Raw genomic sequence first — 12,500 nt, 5'->3', positions numbered from 1 at the left:
GCTGGAGATGACGTATTGATTCGGAAATGTTAGAAATGAGACGAGGAGGAGAGTTTTAGTTGAGTTTAAGGGAGTTGGGTTGGGTTGTGTTGTGTGTGTGTGTGTGTGTGTGTGTGTGTTGGTCTGTGGTTCGGTTGATGGTTTGTCGGTTTGTTTGTCTCTCTCTCTCTCTCTCTCTCTCTCTCTCTCTCTCTCTCTCTCTCTCTCTCTCTCACTTTCTCTCTTTCTCTCTCATGGCGTAAATCTCTACCTCATAATTTGTATTTTTCCATCCTCCTTACAATTCTCTCTCTCTCTCTCTCTCTCTCTCTCTCTCTCTCTCTCTCTCTCTCTTCTCTCTCTCTCTCTCTCTGTGTGTGTGTGTGTGTGTGTGTGTGTGTGTGTGTGTGTGTGTGCATGGAAGTGTGTTTTCCTTTCTCCCATACTCCATCCCTCCTCTCTCTCCTCTCTCTCTCTCTCTCTCTCTCTCTCTCTCTGTGTGTGTGTGTGTGTGTGTTTTCCCTTCTCCCCATACTCCATCTCTCTCTCTCTCTCTCACTCGTCGTCCTCGTCCTCGTCTCTAATTACTCATTCCAATTAACCTGGCTGGCTGTGGCGTCGGTCTCTCGTCCCTGGCGCTGGGGGGAGCAATGTCCGCCACTGTCTCGATACACTGGTGAAGCTGCATCGATCCCTCTCAACCGCTGAATTGTGAAGCTTCGGCCTTTGGGACTCGAGATGTCTTTATCTATCTATTTTATTTGTTTATCTATATTATTTCTTTCTATTTTTTTTCTTAGGAATTTGTTTTGGTTTGACTTTTATTTTTTTTTTTTTCAGGTGTGTATTGGTTTGTCATCATCATCATCATTATTTATTGTCACGGAATTTTCTGAAGCTTCGAGACATCTTTGTTTATTACATTTATTCATCTATCTTATTTTTTTTCTAAGGTATTTGTTTCAGCTTGACTTTTTTTATTTTCTATTTTTGAGGCGTCGATTTATTTGTCATCATAATCTTCGTTATTTATCACCATCATCATCAGTTATCATTACGGAATACTTGTTTTTTTTTTCTTTTTTTACTTGTCTAGTTATGATTATTGTATTACTTTGTCATTGTGTTCGTTATTACTTATCATCATGGAATTAACCCCTTCAGTACCATGACGCGTTTTCATATTCATTCTGGTTACTGTTCGGAGATTCTGTACAGCTTCAGAAACTTATGTACGGGATTAAAATAGTGAAGACTGGCTATTAACCTTCTAACCTCCATAGACCCTTCCTAATGTCAATAAAATGGTCTAATCGAACACAACCTCAGGGTAACAATGTGTCCCAATATTGAAGGCGTTAAAGCGTTTCTATCATTCTATTTATTTTTCTTTATCTACAGGTTAATCATAAGAAAACTTCTACTTTTATATACATTACAATTTTTCCTGACTGTCAATGGATCAATTATTACCACCGACCTTTATTTTCATCTTTTTTTCAGTGTCAATGAGTTGTTATGTACGGGATTGAAATAGTGAAGACTTTGGCTATTAATATTCTGACCTCTATAAACCCTTCCTAATGTCAATAAAATGGTCTAATCGTACACAAACCTCATCTTTTTTCAGTGTCAATGAGTTACTATCAGAGGGAAGTTACTGTAATCTCGCAGTGATGAGTGGCTGACATGAACCCCTTCAGTATTGGGACACATTTCTACCTTGAGATTTGTGTACGATTAGACCATTTTATTTACATTAGGAAGGGTCTATGGAGGTCAGAAGATTAATGGATAGAGTCTTCATTAGTTTAATCTCCACATAAGTTTCTAAAGGTGTACAAAATCATCAAATAGTAAGCAGAAGAGATGAAAACGCGTCATGGTATTGAAAGGGGTTGACCTGACGTCCTGGTGCTTAGCGAGGTAATGTACAATGAAAAGAGAATGTTTGTTAGTCGCTTCCCAACACCAAGGTAGGAAAAAAGTAGAGGAGGGAGCGTAAGGAAAATGTAAAAAGGAACAGGAAAAAAGGTGTTAAGGGGAAAAAGGAAACCGATGCAAAAGAAAAAAAAGGAAGTCAGAGGAGAAAAAAAAGAAGAGGAAACACAGGAGGAAGAAGTGGGGGAAATGGAAAAGACATGGAAATAAGAGAGAGAGAGGACGAGAAATTAATGCAAAAGAAGGAACTGAAATGGGAAAAAAAGAAGGGAAAACACCTCGCACACGCACACACACACCCACACACACACACACACACACACACACACACACACACGTATCTAGATTGTCAACGAAAGTTTTTTTTTTGTCTGGCTTTCCTTCACGGTGGATTACAAAAAGGTCTAAATAACACACACACACACACACACACACACACACACACACACACACACACACACACACACACACATCTCTCTTTCCCCTCATCCTCCCTGTCTGTGCCTCCCCATCAACCCACTGCCCTCCCTCAGCCCACCCCCATTGCACCCCCCCTCTACCGCCACAACAGACGCCGCGGTGGGCAGGTAGGCGGCGGTGACACAAAGGAGAGCGCCACGCCTCATTAAAACTCCCGAGAATGTTCACTCGACACGTGTTTGAAAGCTGCTTGGGAGAAGAGGAAGAGGAAGAGGAAGAGGAAGAGGAAGAGGAAGAGAAGAGAGATTTTTACTTCTTTTTCTTAGTATTTTCTTCCTTCTTTAATATGAAGGAAGAGGAAGAGGAAGAGGAAGAGATTTTTACTTCTCTTTTTCTTAGTATTTTCTTCTTTCTTTCAATAGAGTAGCATTTCTCACTTATTTTCTTGATTTTCTTTCTCTTTAACGTTCGTAAAGGGAAAAGATTACAATACATTTTGCAGTTAATAAATAATACACAGAATTTATCTCTTCTTAGTAAGGAATTTATCTACAATATCACATCAAAAATTTCCATCCACATTTTTTTTTTAACTTTTAACTTTTTCTTTCAATTCTGGAACTGAAAAAAAAAAAATAAATAAAATTGGCAATCAAAACTCTAATTATTGCAGAATTTTTAAGATATGAAAAACAGGAGAAAAAAATGTTGATATGAAAAGCTTACAACAGTTAATAAAGTGTCGCATTTTTACTTCCTACATTTTGTTTAGAAAGATAACAATGTAGGCGTCATTCCTCTCAACTCAAAGAATATCTGACACACGAAAACATGTCTCTCTTTTACGTAAGTGAAGAAAAATTGACATAAAACACAGCCTGCTCTTTCTAAGGAGTATCAGATCTCTCTCTCTCTCTCTCTCTCTCTCTCTCTCTCTCTCTCTCTCTCTCTCTCTCTCTCTCTCTCTCTCTCTCTCTCTCTCTCTCTCTCTGTCTGTCTGTCTGTCTGTCTCTATCTGTCTGTCTCTCTGTTTCTCTCTCTCTCTCTCTCTCTCTCTCTGTCTGTCTGTCTGTCTGTCTGTCTGTCTGTCTGTCTGTCTGTCTGTCTGTCTCTCTCTCTCTCTCTCTCTCTCTCTCTCTCTCTCTCTCTCTCTCTCTCTCTCTGTCTGTCTGTCTGTCTGTCTGTCTGTCTGTCTGTCTGTCTGTCTGTCTCTCTCTCTCTCTCTCTCTCTCTCTCTCTCTCTCTCTCTCTCTCTCTCTCTCTCTCTCTCTCTCTCTCTCTATCTATCTATCTATCTATCTATCCATCCATCTATCTATCTCCATCTATCTATCTATTTATCTATTTATCTCGTTTTTTCGACAGTTTGTACACAATTATTCGTTTGCTTTCATATTGCTTCTTCCTTTTCTCTACGTAATTACTTTTCTTCATAATTTCCTTTCCCTTAAGAAATATAATGATGACTTTCTCTTCTCCTTTGTATCGATTCATGTTTTTTTTTTTTAGTTTTACATTCTAACATATGACGCGTTTTTTTTTTTTTTAAGAGTATCGTATATATATTTTTTTTTTTCTTTTCTCCGTTTTTGCTTGATTGATTGCTTTTTCGTTTATTCTTCATTTATTCAACTTATCACTTATTCATCTCACTCGTTGCTTCATCTTCTCATTTTCTTTCTATATTTGAACCACTCCGCTCATTTTTCCTTCTTCTTTTCCTCGTTTCCTTCTCATCACCCAGAGTTTCCTATTCATCTAAATTACTTACTACTTTTCTAACACTCTTTTCCGCCAATTTTTCCTTCTTTTTCTCCTTTCCTTCTCATCACCCACAGTTTTCTATTCATCTTATTTTCTTATTACTTTCTAATACTCTTTTCCGCCATTTTTTCCTTCTTTTTCCTTTCCTTCTCATCACCCAGTTTCCTATTCATCTTAATTCCTTAATATCTTCCTTCCACTTCCTTCGTTCTTCTCTCTCCTGTGTCATTTTGCTCCCTTTTAATTTTTTTATCTTATTTTCCACTTCTATATATTTTTTTCCCATTTATTGTGATATTCTTTTATTATTTTTAAAAGAATAAATGTGGGAACATTAGATTTCTACTTTTCTGCGACTTTTTCTATAAACATTTACCCTCTTCCTCTTCCTCCAGTTCTTTTTATTCCTACTAATCTTACCTCTCCTCTTTCTCCTCCTTTGATTGTTATTTTTGCTGTCTTCCTTCTTTTCTTTACCCTTCTTGTTTCTCCTCATCCTCCTCTACCTCAAACTCCACTCCCTTTTCCTTCTCTTCCTACTTCTTCTCAGCAACGAATGAACGCCATCCTGTTTCTCCATTAAAAATTATGAGGTGGAGGAAATGAGAGTTTGAGAGGCGGGTGCATGTGAGAGTGAAGCTTATGGGACCGAGAAGAGAAAGCATCATATTTACGTGACTAGTTTCGAGAGGCCGAGTTAGTTAGCCGCGGGAACTCAGCGTGAAAATAATAAACTGGGATCTGGAAACACTGCGAGAGAGAGAGAGAGAGAGAGAGAGATGGGAGAGGGCTAGGGAGAGTAGGGTGGGAGAGGAAATTGGGAAGATAATACTGGGGTCTGGAAGCACTGGGAGATAAGTGAACTGGGAGAGAGATAGGAGAATAGGGCTAGGGAGAGTAGACTGGGAGAAGTGGGAGAAGAAATTGGGAAGAGAAACACTGGGAGAGAGAGAGATGGGAGAGGAAGGCTAAGGAGAGTAGACTGGGAGAGGTGGGAGAAGAAATTGGGAGGATAATATTGGGGTCTGGAAGCACTGTGAGATGAGTGAACTGGGAGAGAGATGGGAGAGGAGGGCTAGGGAGAGTAGACTAGATGAGAGGAAACTGGGAAGATACAGATGGGAGAGTAAAGTGAGAGTAATGCTTGATGGGAGAGACAGGAGGGAGGGAGGATCCGAAATATGGGAAAATTGGAGAAAGAAAAAAAAAATGGAGGAGAAGAAGAGAAGGAAGTAGAGAGACATGATACAAAGAGATGGAAATAAAGCATACTGGGACATACTAATTCTCTCTCTCTCTCTCTCTCTCTCTCTCTCTCTCTCTCTCTCTCTCTCTCTCTCTCTCAACCTTTCTCTATTCTATCACCCTGTTCCTCCTTCCTCCAACCAATAGCCTTTGTTTCCTCTCCCACTCTGCCCCCAACCCCCTCCAGTGACCCCCTCCCGCTCTCCCTCTTTACGTCTGGCCATTGCGGTTGATGTAATATTGGCGGGGGGAGCCTCAAGGGGGACGGGGGAGCCTCATAGGGGGACGGGGTGTCTTAGGGGAGGGCAGTATTCCCCTTCTCTGTTTAGTGTGTCAACAAACCAAGATGAGATTTTACTTTGCATGGCAGTACACTCGGTAGCTTCCCACACACACACACACACACACACACACACACACACACACACACACACACACACACACACACAAAGGCCTCTCACTCGCCAGTCAACACAACAAGAATGAGAGATGAAGAGAGTCGGGAGTGTAGAGAGAAAGAGGAATGAGAGAGAGAGAGAGAGAGAGAGAGAGAGAGAGAGAGAGAGAGAGAGAGAGAGAGACAAGTATAAATAATAGAGCAAGTCTTTCTCTCTAAGTAGCGTTATGTATATGTAAATAGAGTGGACGCTTTACCATTGAATATTCATGAAGTGGTTGTACGCACACACACACACACACACACACACACACACACACACACACACACACACACACATGGTCCAGAACGTGTGTGTGTGTGTGTGTGTGTGTGTGTGTGTGTGTGTGTGTGTGTGTGTGTGTGTGTGTGTGTGTGTGTGTGTGTGTGTGTGTGTGTGTGTGTGTGTGTGTGCGTCATATCACCTGGCCATTACCTGAGACCCCCACACACCTGCACAGTCTCTCCCAGGTATTAATGAGGATCCAGGTGACGCCCTCAGGTAAAGACAAATATAACGGGATTACTGATATACACACACACACACTCTCTCTCTCTCTCTCTCTCTCTCTCTCTCTCTCTCTCTCTCTCTCTCTCTCTTGCTGGCTATATACATCACCACAAAAATTATACCAGCAACATTTTTTTCAATTTCATGGTTTCTTTTCGTTTCTTTCATATTTTTTCGGTTGAACGGTACAAGAGAGAGAGAGAGAGAGAGAGAGAGAGAGAGAGAGAGAGAGAGAGAGAGAGAGAGAGAGAGAGAGAGAGACAAACAGACAGAGACAGAGAGACAGACAGACAAACAAATAGATAGATAGATAGATAGATAGACAGACAGACAGACAGACAGAGACAGAGACAATGTGAGACAGCCAGAAAACAAAACATCAACAAATGAATAAATAAATAAACAGATTAATAAATAAATAAATAAATAAATAAATAAATGAACATGTAAAATCGTCACTCGCCAGAACTGAAACGCGTCAAGCTAAAACGTTTCCACTCTGGTCACTGAAGAGAAAACGTTTCCTTACTGAACGTTTTCCTTGCACCTCCAACACATGCAAGCTTGATGTTAGCACCGAGGGAGGCTGCAGTGGTGGTGATAGTGGTAATGGTGATGCTGGCAGTGGTGGCGGTGGTGGGAGTGATGACTAATAACCAAATTAACAGTGAGGACAGTGATGGATGGAAATTAATAATGATGGTGATGCTGGTTGGTGATGCTGGTGACTGTAGTGGCAGTAGCAGAGGTAATGGTGATGATTTGAAGGTATACCACAGTGAAGATGGAAGCACAAATAATGATGATGATGGTGATAAATGACGTAGACACTGTTGAATGGTGAATGTGTATGATGAAGTAATGGTGATGAAACAAAACCACCATTGTAGAGAATGGTGATGGCACAAACTACAGCGAGTGTGGTAAAGTAATGGTGTTGATGGTGATGCTAGCAGTGGTGACGATGGTCGCTTCTTAACACCCCGCTGTGCAATAAAGAGGGAGAGGGTGGGAGAGGATGGGAGAGAGATGGGAGGGGGGGTGGAAGAGGGGAGAAGAGGAAGTAACGATGATGTACTAAAAGGGAGAGGAGAGAAGAGAAGAAGAGAGGAGAGGAGAGGAAAGGAGAGGACAGAAGAGAGGAAAGGAAAGGAAAGGAAAGGAAAGGAGAAAAGAGGAGAGAAGAGGAGGAGAGGAGAGGAGAGAAGAGGAGAGGAGAGGAGAGGAAAGGAAAGGAAAGGAGAGGAAGGAGAAGAAGATAAGAGGAAAAAGGAGAATATACTAGAAAAGGGAAGAACGAAGATAAGAAACAGAAGGAAAGTGAGGAGGAGACAAGGATAGAATGAAAATGAGAAGGGAAGGGAAAGGAGAAAAGAAGGGAAGAAGGAGGGAAGGAAAGAGAAAGGAAGTGTGAAAAAGGGCGTTTTTATTAAATTAAAAACGTACTGAAAAATATATGCAAATTTTAAAAAAGTTAATTGTACTCTCTCTCTCTCTCTCTCTCTCTCTCTGTGTGTGTGTGTGTGTGTGTGTGTGTGTGTGTGTGTGTGTGTGTGTGTGTGTGTGTGTGTGTGTGTGTGTGTGTGTGTGTGTGTGCATGTGTGTGTGTGTGTGTGTAATTGACGGCAATGAAATCATAACGTGCAAACACCTGGAATCAAAAGGTAATTACTTTCCCATGCTAATTAACAAATGACGAAGCAAAAAACTCCTAATGTCGACAGCGAAAATGTGAGAAAAAATGCGTCAATCAAATTAAGACAAGAAAAACAAGGGGAAAAAAAAAGTTTGTTAATGAATGGAAGTGAGCATAATGGTGACTTTCTACTGCTACAATTACTATTATTATTATTTCCATTATCATTATCGTCATCACCATTCGTAGTAGTAGTAGTAGTAGTAGTAGTAGTAGTAGTAGTAGTAGTAGTAGTAGTAGTAGTAGTAGTAGTAAAAGAAGTACTAGAAATATTATATTATCATTATTATTATTATTATTATTATTATTATTATTATTATTATTATTATTATTATTTATTATTATTATTGTTATTGTTGTTGTTGTTATTATTATCATTCATTATTATTATTATTATTAGTAGTAGTAGTAGCAGCAGCAGCAGTAGTAGTAGTAGTAGTAGCAGTAGTAGCAGTAGTAGTAGTAGTAGTAGTAGTAGTAGTAGTAGTAGTAGTAGTAGTAGTAAAAGAAGAAGTATTACAAATATTATTATTATCATTAATATTATTATTATCATTATTGTTGTTGTTGTTGTTGTTGTCGTTGTTGTTGTTATTATTATCATTATTATTATTATCATTATTATCATTATTATTATTATTATTATTATTATTAGTAGTAGTAGTAGTAGTAGTAGTAGTAGTAGAAACATTGAAAGTAGTAGTAGTATTGCATCACTAAACAAGTATATTTCCATTACTCAAACACCTAATAACTCCACAACACGATCTTGTACCTTCAAAACTTCTAACAAACAACAAATCAATCAAACTGAAGCCATCTACCTCTCTTCATATTCGACACACTGCTGCTCTGAGTGGAAGTCCTGGTCCCTTTCCCGCCTTCCGCTCTCACCACCAGTGTACGCTCCTTCCCCTTCCTGAGCCATCCGCCTCCCCCTTCTCCCCAACCACCCGCGTACCCAGACAAGCTATCCTATTCTATAACAATAATCTAACAACAATTAAATACAATCAGCCTCTTCGTAGTTCTCATGCTCTTCTTCTCTACCCACCCACATCCACCTCCTCCTCCTTTTCCTCCTCTTCCTCATTTTCTTTTCCTTCTCCTTCTTCTCCTCCTCTTTCTCCTTTTCCTCCTCTTGCTCCTTTTCCTCCTCTTCCTCCTTTTCCTTTTCCTCCTCCTTTTCCTCCTCCTCCTCCTCGTCCAACTCGTACTACTTCTCCTTCTCCTCCTTCTTCTCCTCCTCTTTATCCTTTTCCTCCTCTTCCTCCTCCTCCTCCTCCTCCTCTTCCTCTTCCTTCTCCTTCTCCTCTTCTTTCTCTTTTTTCTTTGTATATTGTATTCTCCTCTTCCTCCTCCTCCTCGTCCTCTTTCTTCTTCTTCTTCTTCTTCTTCTTCTTCTTCTTCTTCTTCTTCTTCTTCTTCTTATCCTCCTCCTCCTTCCTCCTCCTCCTCCTCCTTCTCCTTTTCCTCCTCTTCCTCCTCCTTCTCCTCCTCTTTCTTCCCTTTCTCTTCTTTCTTCCCCTTCTCATCTTTTTTCCTTTTCCTTCTCCTCCTTCTCTTTCTTTCCCTCCTCCTCCTCTTTCTCCTCTTACTCCTCCTCTTTCTACCCTCCTCCTCCTCCTCCTCCTCCTCCTCCTCCTCCTCGAACATCATCGCAGACAAGATATCAGTCTGAAATAGTGCACGTGGCAACTGTTCACAATACTTGCCACTTTCAGTAAAACGTACAGTGAGCATTTATCATTTACTTTGATCGTGAGTGAGTGTGTTCGCACCTTTCCCTGAGTGTCCAGTCAGCAGCGCAAAGTAGGTTTAGGACAGGTAGGCATTTGCATTTGTGCATATATAATGATAGTAATAATGACAATGGTAATACTGATAATAATAATATAAATAATAATAATAATAATAGTGATAATGATATTAATAATAATAATAATAATAATAATAACGATAATAATAATAACATTCCTCCTCCTTCTTCTAACCTTCCTCTTTACACCACTACTACTACTACTACTACTACTACTACTACTACTACTACTACTGCTACTAGCACTACTGTTACTACCACTAGGAGAAGAACAAAACAGGGACAGGAAGAGGAACAAGAACAAGAAGAAAAAGATAATGAAGACAACATAAATAACACCACCAACAACACTAACAACAACTACTACTACTACTACTACTACTACTACTACTACAACTGCTTCCACCATAGACGATGTTACATAACGTTTTTATCTCTCATTATTTATGCATATGACTCAGTGTGGTGTATTTGTGACAATGAAAGTTAGAGAGAGAGAGTTAGAGAGAGAGAGAGAGAGAGAGAGAGAGAGAGAGAGAGAGAGAGAGAGAGAGAGAGAGAGAGAGAGAGAGAGAGAGAGAGAGAGAGAGAGAGAGCGTTAAATTTGCCAGTAAACATTTTGAGGAACGTTAGTCTGCTGTGTATGTCTCCTCCTCCTCCTCCTCCTCCTCCTCCTCCTCCTCCTCCTCCTCCTCCTCCTCCTCCTCCTTCTTTCCTCTTTTCTTTAGGCATTCTTCTTCATCCTTCCCCTTCTTAAATAATTCATCCTCCCTTTCTTTTCCTGCGGCCGAGAAGGAAGAAGAGGAGGAAGAGGAGGAAGAGGAAGAAGAGGAAGAGAGAGACTAAGTCAAGGAAATGGAGAGACTAAGTCAAGGAAATGGAGAGACAATGGAAGTAAGGAAAAGAAATGAAGAAAAAATAGTTACCATAATGGAGAGTTTTTTCTTTCTCTCTTTCTTCTTCTCTCTCTTCTTTACTTCTCCATTTATTTCTTTCTCTCCTCTTTCTCTCCATCTTTCTCTCCTCTCCTCTCTTTTCTTTTCTTCTTCCTCTCGTCTCTTTCCACGCCACTAAGAAGGTACTTTTCTCACTTTCTTCTTCTTCCTCCTGGAGCCACTAAAACAGGAGGAAGAAATTTTAATTGGAAGGTAAAACTCGTGAGAGAGAGAGAGAGAGAGAGAGAGAGAGAGAGAGAGAGAGAGAGAGAGAGAGAGAGAGAGAGAGAGAGAGAGAGAGAGAGAGAGAGAGAGAGAGAGAGAGAGAGAGAGAGAGAGAGAGAGAGAGAGAGAGAGAGAGAGAGAGAGAGAGAGAGAGAGAGAGAGAGAGAGAGAGAGAGAGAGAGAGAGAGAGAGAGAGAGAGAGAGAGAGAGAGAGAGAGAGAGAGAGAGAGAGAGAGAGAGAGAGAGAGAGAGAGAGAGAGAGAGAGAGAGAGAGAGAGAGAGAGAGAGAGAGAGAGAGAGAGAGAGAGAGAGAGAGAGAGAGAGAGAGAGAGAGAGAGAGAGAGAGAGAGAGAGTGATAAAGGAGTGGGGTGCTCGATGGCAAGTGACATTCGCGCCGGAGAAGACACAAGCAATGGTTGTCTCTCGGTCCCCAGCCGCCATGGCAGCAATGGCAGGAAAGTTGTCTTTGGCGTTGCTGCTCCCACCCAAGATGACGTCAAGATACTTGGAGTGGAGGTGGATCGAGGGCTGAGGTTTGACAGGCATGTCAAAACCATTGCCAAGAAAGCCTCTCACAGGATCTCCGCTCTCAGAAGGATCGCCAGTTTCCTCGACAGGAAGGGGAGACTGCTGCTGTACAAGGCACAGGTGCGGCCCCACCTTGAATACGCAGCTCTCTCCTGGATGTCCTGTGCCGCCACACACAGAAGGAGACTGGACAGCATCCAACGCCGCGCCATACGGCTAGTAGATGCTGCACTACCACCTCACCCAGAGCCTGAGCGTCCCCTTGATTCACTGGAACACCGCAGAGACGTGGCGGCGATCGTAGTGTTCCATAAGGCACAGGTGCAAAGAGTGCCACATCTGGCAGGGCTGCGTCATCCTCTAAGAGTCACCGCACGGAGCACGAGAACGGTGCTCAATGGTGGTGACGCCGTAGAGGTGCCGCGATCCCACGGGTGTCAGCATCAACGCACCTTCGCAGGACGCGTCTCCAGGATGTGGAACTTGTTCACGGCCGCGGTGCCTCACGTCCAGGAGATGAACACACAGTGTCAAACTGATGGCACTTAAGTGGAGACAGACACTGCCAACTCCTCTGACACTCTGTGACGTGACACTCAGTGTAGTGCAGTGCGTGAATAGTGCTAGTGAAGTGAAACGAATAGTGCTCCATTTACATGCTGACCATCTTGTATATTATCTATTTTTAAGTCTTGTAAATATTGTAGAGAAATAGATTGTAGTACCCTTAGAATAGGTAGCACACGACAGTGCGCCTTTGGGTACATGTTCCTTTGTATTAAGTTTTGTTTAAATAAAAAAAAAAAAAAAGAGAGAGAGAGAGAGAGAGAGAGAGAGAGAGAGAGAGAGAGAGAGAGAGAGAGAGAGAGAGAGAGAGAGAGAGAGAGAGAGAGAGAGAGAGAGAGAGAGAGAGAGAGAGAGAGAGAGAGAGAGAGAGAGAGAGAGAGAGAGAGAGAGAGAGAGAGAGAGAGAGAGAGAGAGAGAGAGAGAGAGAGAGAGA

Source organism: Portunus trituberculatus, chromosome 13, assembly GCF_017591435.1.
Source record: "Portunus trituberculatus isolate SZX2019 chromosome 13, ASM1759143v1, whole genome shotgun sequence".
NCBI lineage: Eukaryota > Metazoa > Arthropoda > Malacostraca > Decapoda > Portunidae > Portunus > Portunus trituberculatus.
The sequence above is the reverse complement of the archived record's forward strand: the minus strand, read 5'-3'. Positions refer to the sequence as shown.